At 43.0% G+C, this 21,602-nt stretch overlaps 1 protein-coding gene across 2 annotated transcripts in view; it reads left to right on the top strand.

Annotated features, from left to right (window-relative positions):
* RAI2 (retinoic acid induced 2) overlaps positions 1–21,602 on the top strand; it is a 387,183-nt gene that overhangs the window by 79,612 nt on the left and 285,969 nt on the right. The window lies entirely within an intron of this gene.

Raw genomic sequence — 21,602 nt, 5'->3', positions numbered from 1 at the left:
GGTGACTGTGGACATGATGATGATGAAGTGTTCTAAAGAGAGGCATATGGATTAAACAGACTGTGGTTTGACTTCCCCACCCAGTTTTATAAGCTGTGTGACGTCCAGTGAATGTCTTAATCTGGGTAAACCTTCCTTCATCTGCAAAACTGTAACCTCTGCTGCGGTAGAGATGACAGCTGCCCATCAAAAATTTATATAGCCCTTCCAGAATATGCAGTTGTGAGTAGGAAGCAACTTTCCAGTCAAGGACTACATTTCTTGGTACCAGTTGCGTCTAGATGAGACCCATGCAACTACCAGTGGAACGTGAGTGGAAGTACTGTGTGTCACTTCCTGGCTGGGGTACCTGTGAAGAAGAGGTGTCTTCTCCATGCTCTCCTCTCTCACCTGCTGGCTCCATGTTGATTCCCAGGTGACCTTGGAAGCCTAGTAGTGAAGATGGTAAAGCTCCCAGTAGCCTGGGTCCCTCAGTAGCTGCATGGAACAGAGTCTCTCCTCCTGTAACTGCCAAGATAGACAACTGTCTGGGACTGTAATGCAGGCCAGGAATAAATGATGTTAAGCTACTGAAATTTTAGGTTTGTTCATTACAACAGCTAGCATTGTCTTCAGCAATACGTCTACTTTGCAGCCTACTATTATCCCCTGGGACTGTAAATTGAAAAAATGTGTGTAAAGGCCATGTTAAGGGACTAAGGGACTCAGAGACTGGAAAGTCATGAACTTTTCTGCCTAGAGCAGTGGTTCTCAACTGGAGCGTGCATCAGAATCCTGAAGGTTGGGGATCCCTGGGTGGCTCAGCAGATTAGCGCCTGCCTTTGGCCCAGGGCGCAATGCTGCAGTCCTGGGATCGAGTCCTGCATCAGGCTCCCGGCAGGGAGCCTGCTTCTTCCTCTGCCTGTGTCTCTGCCTCTCTCTCTCTCTGTGTCTATCATGAATGAATAAATAAATCTTTAAAAAAAAAAAAAAGAATCCTGAAGGTCTTATTAAAATACAGGTGCAAGGCCCTACCTCAAGAGGGCCCTGGTTTGAGGGTGGGCCTCCTGACACCCTGAACCTCTCCTGAGGTTTCTCTCTCTTGCCTGTCTTTTCTGCTTGGATGTGACCTCCCTGAGGGCAGGCACTGAGTCTGACTTGTTGGACGCTCCATCCCAGAAGTAGCATAGCATGTGACAAATACTAGTCCCCCCACCAGCATCGGAGGAAGGAAAAAGGAACAAGGTCGCAGCCTTCAGCTCCAAGGGCTGAGTTAGAATCAGTAGGCTTCAGTTAAAGGGTCTGATGATTTCCTCATTCCTAAATAGCTTTGATTGGGGTTCTTTGTTCCTTCCTGATCCCCTCAAAGCGAGGAGAAGGCGCAGCAGTAAAAGCCTGTGCTGTTGTCTGCCAAGCAGATTTTCACTTTTCACTTTAGCTGGTATCTCTTTGGAAGGGCTCCTGGGGTTGATGAAATAGTTTGTGTCCCAGAAAGTATATCTGTTCTCCTATCAGGCAAAATTTATTTTGCCTTTGCATTTTGGGGGTTTAATCTCTGAATGAATGTATTCACTCGATCGTGCCCGAGGATTTCATTTCAGAGGGCTGCTGTCCATTTGAGAAAGTGCATGGACTATATTTGTGCTCAGCGGGACTTCCCCACACCGGCTTCACAGCAATCAGCAATCACTTCTCTGGGGCTGGCCCCATGTGGAGGCTGAGGAGGGAGTGCTCCCCTGGTGCGAGGGGAGTTCCTGGGGGGGAAGGTGAAGCTGAGGCTTTAGGAGCAGCCATTAGAAAGCAAATGCTATCTGGAAAAGGGGGAGAGGGGTGGAAAGAGACCATTCTGTGTACTTGGCAGTTTTGCCTGTGGCAGCCTCTGAATTGGATCTCTCTTTGAAGCAAGAAGTTTGGCCTTAGCAATTCCGAAGGAGAGTCCTGATTTTAGCAGCTGCAAGCTGCCTGGGGGCCCGGAGGGTGGCAGCCCGGGGCAGGAGCACCCTTTCATCTAGACTGTGGCCGGGGCCCCCGGTGTGGAGATGCCAGAGGCCCCGAGGAGGCTGGGGGCTGCTGCTTTGGGGTTAGTCTGCCCCTGCACCCGAGGCCTCCCCGAATTCTGACAATTCTGACGAGGTGGGGCAGCCTTCCCCAGATCACCACCCACATGGGTCGCCTGTGGAGGCCTGAGCTATATCCGATTTCAATTTCTTGGGTTAATTTATACTCCACTATAAACAAACTCTTGTAAAAGCTAAGAGCCGGCAAGGATGAAGGAGCTGTTTTTCCATTACAGTCTCTTTCTTCTGATTGGTAGTGAAGTGAATTTTTCAATAACAGAGACTGGAGATTTTGCCCTCAGGGCATCTGGAAGGTGGGTACCAGGGAGGAGGTGACGGGCAAGTCAGCGAGAGCCCCTCGATGCTTGGCTCTGTTTTGGGGGCCTTCACTCATACCGAGGCAGGGGAAGGGGAAAGTCGTGCCTCCCCCCCCACCTGGAGTTTAACCATAACTCACAGCGTGGTGCAATGTGGGAAAATGTAAACACGGCTCTGTGGCCAGCCCAGGCCTCTCCAACTCCAGCTAATTGCTGCTTGAATCTCCTCTGTCAGCCTGTGTTTCAGCATCAAGCTATTTTCTCACTGAGGTTTTTTATTTTACTTTGGGTTTTCGAGGAGATGGGGTGTTTTATGTGGTGATGATCTGAGAGCTCGATTTCCCCCCATTTCAAATTGTAGCTAATGTGGCGCATTTGGGATCCTGTACAATTTTTACCCATTAATCTCATCTCAACTGCTAAAAGAAGCTTGATCCCTGATCATCTCCACCCCTCCGTGTTTTATTTTCTCACTTGTATTCTAAAACTTTTAGAATTGCTTTTCCTGCTCCGGGTTTTGACTACAGGCCTGCCAATGACTGGGTTCATTTGTAGGTTCATTTCTTTATGTCACCATCTAGTGTCCGCTGAGGTCTTGGAATTGGAAGGGTTTTTCTTCTCAAAATCTTCTAATGAGTTGCCTGGGTTTTAATTTCAGGCTCTTCTTTCCAGACATGGTAGTAAAATGAGAGGTTATTGAATAAGCCCTCATGATTTTTAATTTGTATGCATATAAATTCTGTGTTTATATGATTGCCGAGAAATTACCTTTAAACTTTCTCTTTTAGTCTCTAGTTAAATGTACTTTATAAATGGTTGCTATGAATTTGGCAGCTTTAAAAAATTCAAGTTTGAGCTGAGATTATTTGTCAGCTTTATTTAGGTGTAATTGACAAAATTGTATCATATTTAAAGTGTAAATCGGGATGATTTGATATATGCATACATTGTGAAATGGTCCCCCCTCATTTAGTTAATTACTACATCTATCACCTCACATATTTATCTCTTTAAATGTTTTTGTGTGTGTGTGAGAACATTTGAATTCTAATTTCAATCATGCAGTACAGTGTCATCAACTATAATCACCCTGCTGTATATTAGCTCCTCAGACCTTGTTCATTTTTATTTATTTTTATTTTATTTTTATTTTTTTTTTAATTTTTTATTTATTTATGATAGTCACAGAGAGAGAGAGAGAGGCAGAGACACAGGCGGAGGGAGAAGCAGGCTCCATGCACCGGGAGCCTGATGTGGGATTCGATCCCGGGTCTCCAGGATCGCGCCCTGGGCCAAAGGCAGGCGCCAAACCGCTGCGCCACCCAGGGATCCCCTTGTTCATTTTTATAGTCGAAAGTTCGTATCCTTTTACCACCCTCTCCCTATTTCTCCCACCCCCAGCTCGTGGCAACCACTTGTGTACTGTTTTGTGAATTTGACTTTTTTTTTTTTATTCTGCATGTAAGTGATACCATGCAATATTTATTTGTCTTTCTCTGACTAATTCCACTTAGCAAAATGTCCTCAAGGTCCATCCATGTTGTCACAAAAGGCAGGATTTCCTTCTTTTTCATGGCTGAATAATATTCTAATTGTATGTGTATTATATGTACATTATAAACATTATGTATATAATATATATACATATGTATAATATACATACCACATCTATTTTTCTTTGTTCTGATGACTTCCTTTATTTAGCACCTCCAATGTGCAAAGGAAAACTAGGTGTTATGAAGTTTCAGAGATGAATAAACACAAGCTTAGGAAGCTCACAATATAGTGATTATGTGACTCTAATAATAATAACAATAACATCTAATATTACTGAACATGAAAAATGCCAATATACTAAAAATCATTGAATTGTGCACCTAAGAATATGTGCCAGGCATTTCACATACATTGCTTATCTATTTTTTATCTATTTATTCATCTCTTTTAAAGAAATCTAGATATAATCACATGCAACATTATATTAGATTCACATGTACACTATAATGATTTGACATTTGTATATTTTGTGAATGATCATCACAATAAATTTGGTTCATATCCATCACCATGCATAGTTACAAAATTTCTTCTTTTTTCCTTGTGATGAAAACGTCAAGGTCTAATCTCTCAGCAACTTTCAAATATGCAACACAGTATTATTAACTATAGTTCCCATGTGCTATATTTCATCCCCAGGGCTTATTTATTGTATAGCTGAGATGCCACATCTTTTTTATCCTTTTTTATCTGTTGACAAACTCTTAGGGGGCTGAGATTTTTTTAAATTTTAGACTTTATGTTGGTAGCAAATTATCACAGGGTTAGTTTCCTATGGGGGCACTGGATGTACATTATTGTTCATACAAAATCTAGGAAGAAGATGGAAAAGTTGAGGGCAGTGAGTGTCTATTCTGCCTCTGGCTCATTATTCCCACCCAACACACCCATCACCCACTTGTAGATAAAGACCCATCAGAGACTATTTGCAATCCTTTTTCTGGGTCCTTTTCACCTGTTTCTGAGTTTGCCAAACCTGAAGCTTGACACAGGTCCTGATCCTTGTTGGAGTTTCCCTCCAGATTGTTACCCCTCATATCATCTGTCACAGTAGGAAACTGAGCCTAGGTCTGGTTCTTCGTGTCAGGCCTGCACCAGTCTCTTGGCTAGTGCCTCACTTAATGTAGGACAGGGGCATAGCTCTTTTCCCAAAAGAATAAGCTGCCAGGACAATTTTAGGTCATAAGGGCCGAGGCTACTTGAATATGGCAGACCCATATTCAAGAGGCCAAGACTCAAGGGACTAACAGGATAACCCATTTAGGGGCCAAAACAGTCAGGGAGAGGGCCTGGGCTGTGTCTGCTTGAGAGAGAAGGATTCAGATCTGGGAGGTACCTGACTCCATTGTAAGACGTCAGGGCAAGTGTGTACTTTAAAAAAATAAATAAAATATTTAAAGGGGCACCTGGGTGGCTCAGTTGGTGGAGTTGATCTTGGAGTTGTGAGTTCAAGCCCCACATTGGGTGTGGAGCCTACTTTAAAAAATAAATAAGATGATTTTTTTTTTTTAAAAGAAGACTTCAGGGCAAATGTGAAAGAACTATGATACTTGATGATGGAGATAAACTGGGATGGGCAGGATATTTTTATGCAGTAACTGCACCCAGCTAGGAATTTTGAAAAGAGTATCGAATTGACCTAGAGATACATATTTTAAAAGGATGTTAATTTTAGGCTGGCTGAAATATTTCATTAGAAAAGCATGTTCTGTGACCTTGTTACTCAAAGAAGGTTCATGAGAAATATAAGCCTCCCCTGGGAGCTTGTTAGAAAGTGCAGTCTCAGTCCCTGCCCTAGCCCTACTGAATCTGATTCTGCATTGTAATAAATCTCCCAGGTGATTTATATGCACATTAAAGTTTGGGTGTTAGCTCTCCCTCTCCTGATTCCTCTCCTCCACCCCTTGCCTCTCCCCTTCCTTTCTCCCCTCCTCTGTCCTCCTCTCTCTTTTTTTGCTTTTGAAAACCTTTTTATTTGGAAATAATTACAGATTTATAGGAATTTGCAAAGGTGGTATAGAAAGGTCCCATTAGACTCTTCGCTCAGTTTCCCCCAATGGTTACATCGTACGTAACTGTAATACTGCATCACTTCTTTATAAGACTGCAAAAACTGTTATGTTTACTTGCTGAGAGGTAGTACAGCAGGTGGTGCTTCATTGGGTTGTGGGCCACTTTCATGTCTTGTTCGACCTGGTGGGATTCTGTAGCTAAAGGAGATGGTGCTGCCAGTTTCAAGGGGAGACAGCATTGCTAACAGGGTGATGGGTGCTGGTGTTGTGTAGTTGTCCCTTTGTGGGTCCTATCATAGGTCTTCAAATGGTCAGTGCCAAGGGCAGGGTAATGGGCCTGGACATAGGGAATGGGCTGAGGCCTGACACCAGAGCTGGAGTGACAGGAAGGCCAAGCCAAGTCACTGAACCCTAGATAAGCATAAATGAGGAACCTTAAGTTGGAATGTGAGAGAAGCAAGGTCTTTGGGACAAAATCTGAAATCAGCATTGACGTGGATGGAGATGGGAGAGAAGGAATTAACAGGGCCATCCCAGTAAATTTGAGTATACAGTTTTTGGTTTTAGGTGGATTCTCCTTTGAAGGCTCTGAATGATCTCCGGTGGCCTTACAGGTGTAGAACTCCAAACTTGACTTTGTCGTTCAATTAAAAGGTGAGTTTGGGATGCGAGAATCTGAATGTGATGGGTCAGAGTTGATGGCAGCTTGAAAAACTAGGAGAGGAGTGAGCTCAACAGAGTCAGGTAGAAACAGATGTGTGTAAACGAGGCTACACAGCATTGAGGACAAGGCGAGGGAGGTTGGGCCAAAAACCTGACTCAGTTCAGCGTGAGCAGGGCCAAAGGCAGAAAGAAAGGCTGCTTGAGTCTGGTTCCAGGACACCCAGGAGCAGAGGCAGCTGGAGGAAGCGGAGGTACATGGAGCCCAGAACCAAATGGACAAGAGCAGAATTCCTGCACCACCTTGCATCAGAGGCCCTGCATCCCCAGAGTGTTAGGGATTGCCAAATTCCTGGGAGGGAATGACGAGCCCAGGGGTGCTGAACGTAGAAAGCTAGTTATGCTCTGGGGATGACAGCGGTGTCACTCACGGTCACTCTGTGTCTCCTCTGATTCTGAACGCCACGTAGCTTATTGCCTTGCTACTCAAAGTATAGTGGGGGATGGCAGCACCAGCACCCCTCGCAGCTTGGGGGAAATGCAGGATCTCAGGTTCCACTCAGACCAGGTACAGCAGGATCTGTGTTTTAACAGAAGCCCCCAGCTGCAGTTACTCCGATGCACTTCAAAGTTAGGGAAGTGCTAGCTTATTGTTTAGCACATGGGCATCCTAGAGATCTGAATTTGCAATCCTGTCTCTCAACAATTGTCTATTTGTGGAACCCTCGGTCTGGTTCCTGGCTCTTGAGAGTGAATTATAGGGCAGCGGTTCTTTTTTTTTTTTTTTTTTTTAAGATTTTATTTATTTATTTGAGAGAGCACAAGCGAGCAAGAAAAAGCATGAGTGGAGGAGGGGAGAGGCAGAAGGAGAGGGAGAAACAGGCTCCCCACTGAGCAGGGAGCCCAGCATGGGGCTCAATCCCAGGACCCCAAGATCATGACCTGAGCTGAAGGCAGACACTTAATTGACTGAGCCACCCAGGCACTCAGGACAGTGGTTCTCAACCTTTGCTGCCCATTAGAGTAACTTGAAGAACTTCTTAAAATACAGATGCCTATGCTCTACCTTGGGCCTTTTGAATTTGATTGAGGGGCTGGGATGAAATTCTGATTCACTTGGTCTGGGGTGGGGCCCAGGCATCAAGAGTTCTGAAAGGGGATGTCTGGGTGGCTCAGCAATTGAGCGTCTGCCTTTGGCTCAGGGCTTGATCCTGGGTCTGGGGATCAAGTCCCCCACAGGGAGCCTACTTCTCCCTCTGCCTATGTCTCTGCCTCTCCCTCTCATGAATAAATAAATAAATAAACATAAAAAAAAGAGTTCTAAAAACTTCTCACATAATTCTAGTATGTAGCCTACTGGAGACCTGGGAACTGGGGGAAGAGGGAAGAGAAGGTTTAGCAGAGGGCTCTCTGTGTGAAAGGGAGAAATGAAGGTTCCTGAGGCCTCAGAGTGGCCGGCAGTTAAAGGATCCTGCAGCTCAGGGGTTCTGTGAAGAAGGGTCAGTCTTCAAAAGTGAACACACTGCACCGACCCACTGACCGAGGCTCTTGGGCCATTGTTGTCCCTAAATGGCAGGTCTTGGATTTTGGCCACGTTGGCTGGGTATGGGCCATGAGGTTCCAGAAAGCCCTTTCTCTGACCGAAGGGGGACCTGATCAGAACCAGTCAGAAGCCTGCCATTACTACTGTCACAAAACGTTGGGGGATGGTTCAGAGGGGAGGCAGTGAAATGAGTTGGGAGGCTCATTGCTGAGGTTCAGGCCAGAGATGATGGTGATTGGGCTAGGGTGGTGGCCCAGGAGATCTGGCTCATGGGAAGGTCAGGGCCTTGTCCCATCCAGGCCCTGTCTCGCCTCCTTCCTCTCCATTGTTTGGCTGGACCCCACTGGCTGGTGCAGCGCAGGAAGGCCAGGAGACAACATGAGTGCTTGGCCCTCAGTACTCTGTGGCTAAGTGGCAGACCAGCCTTGTGGCTTGCCATCCATCCTTGACTTGATGTCTTTCTTTTGTCCTTCTGTCTTATTTCTGGCTTTCAACATGCTGAATGAATCCTGCTCAGGACTTGTGTTGCCTCTGAGAACAAGAGCTGTGCCTTGCTTGTGCTTGTCCTTCTCTCAGTTTCTTTACCTCCTTCCCACATGAAATATATGTATAGAAATTGCAAATTGTCCCCAGTAGCCATTCTCCTTTTCTTCTGTAATTAGGCAACTCTTGATTTTTAGGTAGGTACCTTTCACAACCTACCATAGAGCTAAGTGTGGCCATATGAGCAAGTTCTGGCAAATGGGATGTGAACAGAAGTGATGTGTTCCTCTTCCCAGTTGCTAGAGTGTGGGACTGGTGAGGAGACATCTTGGAGATGGGTGAGGAGGGGAGATGAAGCCTGGGTCCTGTGATGACTTCTCTGTGAGTCAGAAATAAACTTCTGTGTCTTGTTTAAGCCACTGTCATTTAGGGTCTCTTTCCCATGCTGTTGAACTCATTTCTTCCCTAACAGAGTTTTAGTCATGCCATAACCCTAACTGAATGCCTGTATATTGTAGACACTTTTACATATTTCAGATCACAACACTCTGAAGCCTTGATGAATCTCAGGAGTCAACGAAAGGATCTAAGATTTCACCCATGACTGTGTGATCCCAGATCTCTGGCCTTTCTGCATTAAGCCTTACAGTAGCTGATACAAATTTAGGCATTTTGAGTTTTGTTAAGGATATACAGTTGACCTTTGAAAAACATGGGTTTGAATAGCATGGGCCCCCTTATATGTGGATTTTTTAATTGTATAGTACTTATTGTACTGTATTTTCTCTTCCTTTTCATTTTCAAGGGTTGACTGTAATAGTGAGAAGAAGCCAAATGGAAATTTAGGCTCTCAGAGATGAACCAGAGTAAGGAATCTCAAACTCGTAGGTGCACAGGATTCTCTTGGGGATTATTCCATGTCTACCTGAAAGTACAGGAGGAAAAACAAAAAAAAAATCTGTGGACCCAATCTTTTCAGCCCATGGCATCAGCCCGGACAGCTCACAGCTAATTTAATAATAAAACCTTGTTTTGTTCTATTTCTATCACTTTCCAGAATATCCTGGGATGGGGTTAATTTCATTAGATTGGTGTAGAGCAGAGGTTCTCAAAGTGCAGTACATGGGCTAGAAGCATCATCATCACCTGGGAACTTGTTAGAACAATCTTGCCAGATTCTCAGGCCCTGCCACAGAGGTGCTGAATCAGGGACTCTGAGAGTGGGGCCCAGGGATCCTGAGGATTTCTCCACGAGATTCTAATGCAGGCTCAAGTTTGAGAACACTGGTGTGGAAGAAAAAGCCTGGAAAGAGGCAGTTATTTTATGATGGAATGAAAGCCTTCACCTGGAAATTGAAAAATCGGCAGTCTTCACTAAATACTTTGCAGAATTAAGCACATTGATATTTTTGTTATTATATATCAGTTAAGAGCACAGACTCTAGAGCCTGATCTGTGTTTAAATCCCAGCTCTGCAATGATTAGCTTGGACACCTTCTGTTAACATGGGGACGATAACAGTATACCTACCTCACATTGTTAAATGAGTTAACTTTTGTAAAGCACGTGGAAGGGGATCCAGTATTAAGTGTCAAAGAAGTGTTTGTTAAATAACAAGAACAGCAACAGTGTATGCAGGACTTGGTGTGTACAGTGACTGCTCAGAAAATATCTTTAGTTTAAGAAAGAAAATGGAACAACTGGAACTAAAGGACAGTAGGAGGACCCCAGGGAATCAGTATTCTTGAAATAAGAACAGGATGGCAACTGCTTGAGACCAAGAGAAACCCCCTCCCCACTTCCCATGTGAGTCCCATCCCCACCCCAGGGTGCTGTCCTAGTGCCACCTAGAGATGTGGAAGAGCTGTCTGTCTGCTATGGTGGGATTCAGCAGGTGGTGGAAAGAGCCCCCTGGAAGGCCTGGCATCGCTGCAAAGGGTCTGTTCAGGTTCAAGAGCGGTGGGAACCTGGCCAGTGAGGCTGATGGTACCCCTGCCACTCCCCCGGAGAACGGAGTGCATCCCCCACAAGGAGGGGCTGGCGTTGTATAAAATGTGACTCTTTAACATTTCTTTACTTCTTACTTTATTATTATTTTAAATATTTTATTATGTATTTTTAAAATAACCATATAGAGGTACACTTTACACACTGTAAAATTCACCCATTGTAAGTGTATGATTTAATGATATTTCCATAAATGTACCAAGTTGTACAACTATCGTCATAATCCAGTTTTAGAACATCTCTAGCACCCCCATAAGATCCTTTGTGCCCATTTATAGTTCATCTGTCTTCTCACTCCCAGCCCCAGGCAACCACTAATCTACTTTCTGTCTCTACTTTCTGGACATTTTTAAAAAAGATTTTATTTATTTATTCATAGACACACACAGAGAGAGAGAGAGACAGAGACAGAGACAGAGACACAGGCAGAGAGAGAAGCAGGCTCCACGCAGGGAGCCCGACGTGGGACTCGATCCCAGGTCTCCAGGATCACACCCCGGCTGCAGGCGGCGCCAAACCGCTGCGCCACCGGGGCTGCCCTTTCTGGACATTTTGTATAACTGGAGTGGCCTTTTGCAACTGACTTCTTTTACTTAGCCTCATACTTCTGAGGTTTGTTCATATTGTATATTGTATCATTATTTCATTCCCTCTTATTGCTGAATAGTGTTCTGTTGTTTGCCTGTGCCACATTTTATCTATCCATTCACCAATTGATGGACATTTGGGTTGTTTCCACAACTTGGCCATTGTGAATAATGCCTCTATGAACGTTTGCATGCACACCTTTGTGTGGACATATGTTTTCATTTATCTTGAGTGAATTTCTCTAGGAGTGGAATTGTTGAGTTGTGGGGGTAAATTTAGATTTCAAGTTTAAAGAAATCGATGAACTGTTTTATAAATTGGCTCTACCATTTTACATTCTCACCAACCATGTAGTGAAGGTTTCAGTTTCTCCACTCCTTATTAGTGTTTGATATTTGTCTGTGTTTTTGATTATAGCCATTTTAATAGGTATGAAATGTGTCTCATTGTGGAGTCGATTGGATTTCCCTGGTGACTAATCATGTTGAGCATCTTTTCATGTGCTTATTGGCCATTCATATATCTTCTTTGTGAAAATGTCTATTCATATCTATAGAATTTTTGTTGTAAAGGTTGATATGAAGTGGCTAACACCTCACCCTGCGCCTGGGCACCCAGACAGAAAGACTCTTTCCATAGTGAGTCTGGATCCCTCATATTGGTGGTAGGCTAAGGTTTCTAGGAGACTAGTTGTTTTATCAGTCACTTAAAACCTTTTCACCTAAGGATTAGGGAGCACTTCTATAAACTGTTGAACTAGAAGAATAGTGTGTTGGTTAAAATAAATGCTTGATTTCCTTTCTGTGAATTATATTTTTCCTCTTCTTATTCTTATTTATTTTCTTAAAGCAAGTTAACGTCTGTGGGGGGAAAAAATCACCAAGCTTAGCCTGGATTTATTTAGTTGTTATTAAGATAACTGCATATTTTAGAAGATGGAGATTTCAATTGTTTTCTATTTATGCCTTGTTTTCCTTTATATTCTAAATGCCCACATCACCAAGTGAATTGGCAAATTCCAAGCATTTTTCATTTGTGTGAATCTGATTAACAAATGATGCCACTAAAAAGGGCCCTGCCACTTTCTTGGGTGAGGAATATAGATGGCACATAGTAAGTAAGAATACATTGCTGACTAGCAAGTAGCATTAGACCATTAGTGGGATAGTATGTAGAGCAAATGGCATTAGGGATAATGGAGAAGGGGTGATGAATGGGAGCCAACATATCTCCTAGGGCTTTGAAGTATGGCCCTAATACACTCAATAGGAAAGGCTATATTACTGAAAAGTCCAAACCATTCCCCAGTGTTTGTGGAGAATCACTGCATTGTTTATTCCTGAGGTAGACTCCGAGGTCTGATGTCCAGGCCTTCCAGAATGGCCTGTAGCACATTCTAGAAATGTTGTTCCCAAATCTGGCTAGCTCAGAGGCTCAGAATGTGATGGGGAGGAGAAACTGATTCCAAGAACTATCAATACCAGGACAATGCAGAGTACCACTGTTATTTGTGTCAAAGCTACCTCTAGTAGCCAACAGTGGCCACTGGTCAGCAGGAAAATGCTAGAAAGAGCCATGGGAATAGGCTGAGAGGGGCTGGAAGATTTCTTCCTTATTCTAGTCATCTTTCCCCAAAGGTGTTGAGGGGTATCATCCAAACGGGCACAAAGGAGAGGACCCCTGCCACAAGGGATTCCTACATAACTTGGGTTTATTTATTTGTAAAATGAACATAATAATAATAATCATGCAGTAGAGTTGATGTGAGATAAAATGTCTGCATCATGCCAGCAGAAAGTAGGTACTCAGTAAACAGAGGCTGTTATTATGCTGTGTTCATGCATGTTGAGTGTTTAGCTTGTGAGTGAGACAGCGCATATAGTTGTAAGTTCTTCAGCCGTTGATTGCTTCGTTGATCGACTCATTCCTTCAGGCCACGTTTTTGAAAACCTACTATGTAGCATCAGTTATTCTGGGTACAGAGAATGCAGATGTATAAAACAGGGGTCTCTCCCTAAATTGTTAAAAATCTAGCTGGGAAGTTAATTCCAGAAGACTGTCAGTGACAATGACAGAAGGTTGAATGAGGTACCATTGGAGGACAGAATAGGAAGCGATTCATCGTGCCTGGGATCAAGGAAAGAGGAAGGGTCTTGGAAGGTATTCCAGAAGGGTGATATTTGAGCTGAGCTTTGAAGGATGAAAAGAAAGCTCATAAGGGAGAGATGGCAGGTGGGGAGCATTTCCAAAAGACCAAATAGGAAACTGCAAGGACCTAGTCACAAGGTTATGATGTGTTTGGAGCACTTTAAGTATCCTAATGACTACAGTGTGGGAGTGGGATTGGGTGGTAGCAGGGTTCGGGGGGATATGGACTGCAAATATATTCTAGAGTGAGGTTTCAAAAAACTGTAAATGACATTTTAAGTACTTCAAGCTAAATATTGCAGACAAAAAGAAAACAGAATGGGTTCTGGCAGGATGGAGTGATTCTTTTCCCAAATTAATAAATTGTATCCAAATTCAAATTCAACTTGCTGGGCACATGTCAACTAGTAAACATAACTCAGGTGGTCCAATCTCTTTAGAAAAATGACCTATGGAAGGAGAAATCCAGAATTCAGTAGGAAAGCTGGTAGATCACCTGACCTCTGACCACTCATAAGAAAGGAAATCCCGTTACGATAAAAACCTTATAAAGACTGCCTGATAACACAGCCATTTCTCTCTCTAGGCAGATGGCTTAGAAACATCGTATTCTTTTTATCTAGTCACAATAACTTATATACAATGGCTAACCCAGTGCAATAAATTCTATCTTTGTTCCCTGTGCTCATAACCATCCCCTTTTACAGGGAAAGCAACTGTTGCTGGACCACAGGCAGGAAGAGGAGGCTGAGTTGAACTGTAGCTGAACTCCGTCTAGTTTTTCTCTTCAACTATCTATCAATCCCCAACCATTCCTTGACTCCCTTTACCATCTCCCCCACAAACATTCCAATCCCTTCATCCAGAAAGCTCATTGAGACTCCCAAACCACCCACCCAACTTCCCAAACAAAACACTCTAACCCCAAATATATGGAGCTCAAAAAGGAACCCCCGCTGATTTCCAAATAAGGTGGATTCTTGGCATCTGAAGATTCAACAACTGCCATTCCAACCATTTGTGAGTGACCCTGACAGTCATTTCTATTTTTGGTGGGTTGTGAGTTTCAAGCACTGCAGCAAGCCTCTTACTAAGGGAAGTCCAGCCAGTTGCTAGCATCCACATCTGAAGGTGGCTTTGTTTTCTCTGCTTGTCACATACACATTCTTGCTCAAGATGTTATGTTTTACTGCATTTGATGAGGGATGCTATGTTCTATGGATATTAACCAGCTTGAGAATTCAAGAAGGTTTTGTGCTTAATATCTTTGGAATGTTAAAGACCTATTCGGCTCCTTAACACTTGCCGATACTGCATGGGGACGTGGTCCTTAGGTGTACGCACGTGTGTGTCTTTTTTAACCTTTATTTTTGGAAAAAACTTTAAACCTACATAAAAATGGTGAAAATAGTATAATGAACTTCCATAAACTTTCACCTAGATTTACTTAACATTTCTCAGTAGATAAGACAATAAAGCCAAGTAATTGTTAAGACAGTATTACTGAGGTAACACTAGCTACCCTAACAGGCCTCCAAACCTTTCCCCCCCAACCACTATATACATACACACATATATATATAGTGGTGTGTGTGATTTATTTACTAAACCATTTGAGACTAACTTGTAGACATCATGACCCTTTACCTCTAAATATTTCAGTATGTAATGACATTCTCTTGCAAAACCACAGTACAATTACCCAATTCAGGAAATTGAGAATTGATACACTACCATTAGCTAGTATAGAGTCCACATTCAAATTTTGCTGATTGTTTCAATACCGTCTTTTTTTTTTTTTTAAACAGTCAATCCAGGATCAAGCATTGCATTCAGTAGTCATGTCTTTAGTCCCTTTTAATTTGGAATAGTTTCTCTGTCTTTGTGAAGTTTCATGGCACTGACTTATTTTGAAGAGTACAGTCCCATTGTTTCATAGAATGTCACTTGATTTGGGTTTGTCTGATGCTTCCTCGTGGTTGGATTCAAGTTATGCATTTTGGGTTAGAACTTGGATTTTCATTTAATACTCTTGTTAATTAAGAATGTGATTTTCAAACCATATAGTCATTATCAAAAAAAATCTCCTGCCACAAAATATCACAGTTGAGTTCCAAGGAGACTCATTTTAGTGGAATTTTCCCCCTGCATCTTTATTAGCACAGATTATGAACATCACTTCCCAGGTTGCTGATGTGGAGTAGAAAGTCGACATAGCAAATAGTCCTCCTGTTGGGTCACTTTCTTCTGACATTGCTGGTCTGTCCATGGAGTCTTTGTGCTCCAGTATTTTCCTTTCACCTCACCACCCTGTTGTCTCTCAGTAAAGCATCTGAAAGCCAGTGATGGAGGGAGTGTGCAGATACAGAACGACGTTTACCAGCAAGCAGCTGGCAGTGCCTCACATTACTAAATCTTTATTACTTTTACAAAATGCACCACAAAATATAATAAATAATTCACATTAAACTGCACTTATCAGAACATGAAAAGTTCATTTTGCAATATAGCATCATTGACTTGAATCATTGTTAATTCTCAATTATTCATTAAATGGACATGGATGGTATCCACTCACTGACACTAGTAACGGTTCAAGAGCTTTCACTGATTCAAGTGTGGAGTTTTGGGCCCCCATAAGATGAGATATGGAAACAAAATAAGCCCAAATGTGTTCTTCATCTTTTCTTCTTTCATTCACTCAACAAAATGCGATTGAGAAGGTACTTCATGTTAAGCTCTATTCAAAGTGTTAAAGTTTTAGAGATTAAAGACCTAGTCTTTAACCTTAAGGAGCTCTTATTAGAACTAATAGTTGGACCCAAAAGCCAGAGCCCAAGTTTTCTTCTTGCTTAATGGCATCACTTCACAGCTGTCCTAATTTAAGTGGTGATAAGGTAGAGAGGTTCCCATGTGATTTTGTGATTGGCCCAGCACTGCTGGCATCATATATAGGCGTGTTCTCAAACCTTCCCAAGAGCTAAGAAGCCTTCTTTCAGGGTTGGCACATGTCATTACTGTGTCCTTAACTTGCCACTAACCCTTTTAGCCTGCGTTCTCCCAACTTTTGATGGCCCTCAATGCCTCTCTGTATTAAGGTCTGCCGAGGGGTCCATTATGCCTTGGATTGTGCCAGGTAGATCAATCAACTCATTAGAAGTTCACTCCAGTGCAAACCTAGCATAACAGAAATGACACTGGACTTGGACTCAGGTGTTGTGGATTCTTGGCCCGGCAGGGATGAATCATTGTTGTTCATCACACCTATGTTCTCCTCTTCTTGGGCACACAGCTAATCTTTGTTTTCCAGGCTCTTTTGGAGTTAGGTGTTACCATGTCATTGAGTTCTAGACAGTAGAGTATGAGCAGAAATGATGTATGGCTTCTGGTCCTGACTCATAGACACCTGTCACATGTGTTCTGCTATGTTCTTTTCCCTTTGCACAGACAAGCCACATGTGGGTGGTAGAGCCACAAGGTGCCAGGTACCTGATCCTTAAATCACTGAACGGGATACCCATGCTGGATTATTCTGGAACCAAGAAATACATGCCTGTGTATTAAATCCCTGAGATTTTGGTGTCTCTTAGAGTAGCTACTCTTACCTTAACAAATACCGTGTCATGCCAGTACCTTTGGCTCATGGTCTTACCTTCTGTCTACCCTTGGGCGAGTCAGTTAAGGTCCCAGAGTCTCTATAACCTCCTCTGTCAATGGGGATAATAAAGTAGGCATTGCTAACCCCATTTTACAGAAAAAAGGATTAAATGAAGCAACATTTGCAAAGATATTTTATAGAAAATTATACAGATATAAGGTGGTGCTATTACTATTGGATCTTGCTCCCTAGGTAGCTACTCAACTGCTTTCTGATCAGGTGCCTCAGTTCCTTCCCTAACCTAGTGACATTTCCTGCTGAATGTAGAGCTGGGGCTCTGGAGCACCTGTACTGTTTGGCTGTATAAATCAGGGCAGAGGAGCACTCAGACCGTGCCGACTCCCTCTGACATGTCAGTCTGCAGACCATGCCTACCTCAGTCAGGCCACTAATGGCTCCTGACTTCCTAGGCGATGTTCTAGAACATGACCTCCTGACCAACTAACTCCTATGATCATCCAGGGCCCAATCATAGGTGTCAGAACTATGAGTTTTTGGAGCCTTTCCTCGATCCCTAAAGGTCTTAAAATAGCAGACAGCATATTGAGTGCTCACGATATTCTGCTTCCAAATGCATCACCACAGGGATGGTCTTCACAACCACCTAGGGAAGGAGATACTTTCTCATCCTCATTTTCCAGATAAGAAAACTGAAGCATAGAGAGGCTCAGAAATTCACTGGAAATCACTCAGTGTAGACAAATCCAAACTTGTGTCTCTAAAACACCTATGCTCTTAACCTCCGTGTAGCCAATGGTTAACTGTTTCACAGCTCAGCATCACCCATTCCCTTCTAAGAGTCTCATTGCTGAGAAGGCCAAGACTCCTTGCAGGAGAAAAGGATGTTACTTTTTTAAAGGAGCCAGCAACAGTTAACCCTTCAGATGTTTCTGATGGATATTAGCATTCCTGTACACTTTCTTCCACACTTATTATTTATTTATCTTATTCCCTACACTTTAACTTGCTTGCAGGTTTTACTAATGTGAGTTTTGAAATGTTAGAAAGCATTCTCTGGGGGCAAATGCACAGCAACATTATAGCACCAACGTTTAGCATCTGAGAGAAAGGTGGATGGCCTTCCTATTTTTATATGGCTGGCTGCCTTCAGTGCATTCCTTGTTGGGCTTGTCAGCGTAGTACATGGAGGGGATGCCCAGGACATTTCCACTCTGCTAGCTGTAACTGTCTGACAAATAAAAGATGAAGTCTTGGGTTATTTTGTTTGATATCTGACTGGGCTTAACATTCCAGATGATGTGTCTCTTTGTACTGAATCAACATCCCATGGAATCTTTCTATACTGATTGCCAGCTTTCGCCCCATCTCCTATAGAAGCTGAAGCATTTAGTTGCTAAGCAGATATGTCCTGTGTTAAGGAAAGGCTGTATGTGACATCTTGCTCTTATAAAATGCATAAAGTCAGGAGTAAGCTAGCTCTTAGTTGAACTCTTGAAATTTCACAATATTTAAGTTCCTCTCAAATTTGGAGGCTGAATCTCATCTTGACATCTTTGTTGCTATCATCAAAAGTTTCAATTCATGAGTGAAGAGACCCTTCCCATGGGACGATATCAGTGACTTCATCATTGAAGTCAAAAGGAAAGCAGTATTTGGCCAGTACTCCACAAATATCTCTTCTAATTTCCCAGCCACTTCACAGGGTAGGCCTTCTTTGTCTTACAGATGAAGAAGCTAAACTAAGCAGGACCTAACTAACCGGCCCAAGACGCACAACCAACAAGTGGCATATCTTAATTCTGAAACCAGGCAATCTTGACCTCACGGCCCATACCCAATGACCCCTCTGCTTGGAACACATCTGTTTCCTGAATAAGGAATTCCTGTAATCTAAACATCCATAGGAAGTTGTCATGAAGCCCGGGAAGCAAGAAACAGAAGGCCTGCTTTGTTGGAGCCTTTCTGGTCAGTATGTGGCGAGCCTGCCCTCTTCACTGTGCATTCCCCACAGAAGAACTTCTGCTGACGCCAAAGGCCTCCCCACCAGGGAATGAAAGAGGACCAAGCAGGGGAGATCTTGGTGAATATTGGGAAGATGGAGCCAAAGAGACCCATGCACTTCCAATTAAACAGCATGCCTTCCGTGGCCCACTCATCGTCCTGCTCCTTCTCAAAGCGTACCCAGAGAGTTTCAGCTTTGGCAAAGGCCTGTGAGATTTCATGCTCCTTTTCTCCATGTAATAAAAAAGTCATTTTTGCCTCAAGCTGAGGAAAACACTGGCATTTTTAACTTTATAATGTTTGGGTGAGGGTTGTTTTTTAATATATTAGATTTATTGTTACTGTTGTTTAGAAATCTTGTGGACATTTCCAGTTTTTGGTTCTGTTGCTGAGCTTTTCTGGAAACTTCCATGGAACATAGGGTTAAAAGCAGAGGAACAAGGTTGGTTCTAAAATTCTAAGGCTGGAGGTTGAGTAGAAGATTTTAAAAACTGTGCCTGCTGTGTTTCAGATGGCATACAGCTTAGTCCTGGCCTGGGCGAAGAGCAGAGGACTGGCAAGGATGCCATCTTGTAAAAACTAAAATGAGATGCCCCATTCTTTGTTCACTGACCAGCCTGGGGAGGTTTTACCCATGTGCACATATCCCTCTGCTTATTAATTCTTTCTAAAAGGAAAGCAGGAAAGAAAGATCCAACCCTTCATAATCTGAACCATATGGGGAAGAGGCAAAGCAGAACCTTCACTAAGAATTCAGATGTTCAATATGGTGGTCAGACACCTCCTCACAGGCTCCAGGTTCCAAGTGAACTTTGGTGGTTCCCATGTTTTCTTCCACCATTTTAGTCCTACATTAAAAAGTGTCACCCTTGGCCTTTTGCAGCCTACACAATTGCTTCATACAGTCCTACCCTCTAACAGTATCTCTCTCTTTTTTTTTTTAACAGTATCTCTTTTCTGCTTGAAGGGTCAGGGAACTGGCCCTAAAATGCTACCTTCCTTTATTTACTTATTTTAATTTTTTAAAAGATTTTATTTTTTGAGTATCTCTATATCAAATGTGGGGCTCAAACTTACAACCCCAAGACCAAGAGTCACATGACTGAGCCAGCCAGACACCCCTAAAGTCATGCCTTCTTTAAAAACTGCCCACCCTGGTGACACCTGGGTGGCTCAGTGGTTGAGCGTCTGCCTTTGGTTCAGGGTGTGATCCTGTGGTCCGGGATTGAGTCCCGCATCGGGCTTCCCCCAGGGTGCCTGCTTCTTCCTCTGCCTGTGTCTCTGCCTCTCTCTCTCTCTCTCTGTCTTATGAATAAATAAATAAAATCTTTAAAAAAACCCAAACCTGCCCACCCTGTCCCTCTCATCTCAGTCTAATGGGGCCCTCTGGTTTTTCCCTCTTCCTCTCAGCTTCAGAGAGTGAAAAATACTCCATTTTTCCTCTTTCATTTTGGCGACGTGAACATCTCAGAGGTTATTTATGAGAGAGTCATACATGCCCCGCTAGGTTTCCTACGCATGTTTCCAGAACCGAGGAGGCTGCTTTGGTAGGAGAACATCTGCCCCATCTCCCAAATCTCAGAGCCTTGGGACCCAAGTGAAGGGAGTGTCATTCAGTTGGTCAATGAATATTTGTGGAGTGCCCAGCACGGGCTAGGCCCTGAAGGTGTCGCGTGGAAGGGACATAGTCCTGCTCTCGTAGGGGACTTCTCAGGCAAGGGGTAGGTTTTCCACCTTCTAGTTTCCTCTGTCAATGCCACTCTAATCCCAGCCCCCAGGGGGAACATATATAGGTGCTGCCAGAGCCTTCCATCCTAACATGAGCTCTCCCCCCCGCACCACCACTAAGCACTTCTGTCTTTCCCAATGTTCTCCACTTAGCTGCACACTCCCATTTGAGGGTAGTCATGAGCACCCCTAATTCCTAGAGCCAGGTGTCTAAGCACTCTTCTAGCCTCCTTCTTACACATGTAATTGAAAAAGTACATTTTGGCTATGTCAGATCTACATTCTTGGCAGTTCTCCCCAAGTTTATGTGAGCCAGATAAGTGACTTCTAGTAAAGGGCAGGTCACCATATACTTAGCTTCCACAAAATCTCTCTCCGCACATTCTCCTTTGATTTAGGGGTGGACTAGAAAGAAAATAATTATCTTAAATCTTATTTTATGTGTCACAATATGAAGATTTATCTCAGACACAAGCATGCATTCTTAATTATAATCATAGCATTGATCTGAGCAAGTATAAGATATATGGCCGCAAGTTGCTGGTGGTTTTGCATTACCATTTTAGTGCAATTAACGTCTACCACTAAAGCACCATCTTACGCATAAGACGAAATTAAAAAGAAGCTTGAAATGTTATATTCTATCCAGGAAATGTTGTTACTATTGCATTTTAAAGATGAGGAGTTAAGGTTTTCATTTTTAATTACATTACTGAGTGATTCTTCTTAAGGGAACCTAATTGTGAAGAATATAAATTACTTTGCAATTTTATGGTGAGGGACTAGTAATCCTTGGGGAAGCAAACAAACAAGCAAATTAGAATTCAGCAACATTCAATAGTGAAGTTTAAAATTTCTGTCTGGTTGTAACTCTTTTAAAAGGCCTTTATACAAGAATATTGT

The sequence above is a fragment of the Vulpes vulpes genome, chromosome X (genome assembly GCF_048418805.1).
Source record: "Vulpes vulpes isolate BD-2025 chromosome X, VulVul3, whole genome shotgun sequence".
NCBI classification, from domain to species: Eukaryota; Metazoa; Chordata; class Mammalia; order Carnivora; family Canidae; genus Vulpes; species Vulpes vulpes.
This window is presented reverse-complemented; position numbering and strand designations above follow the sequence as displayed.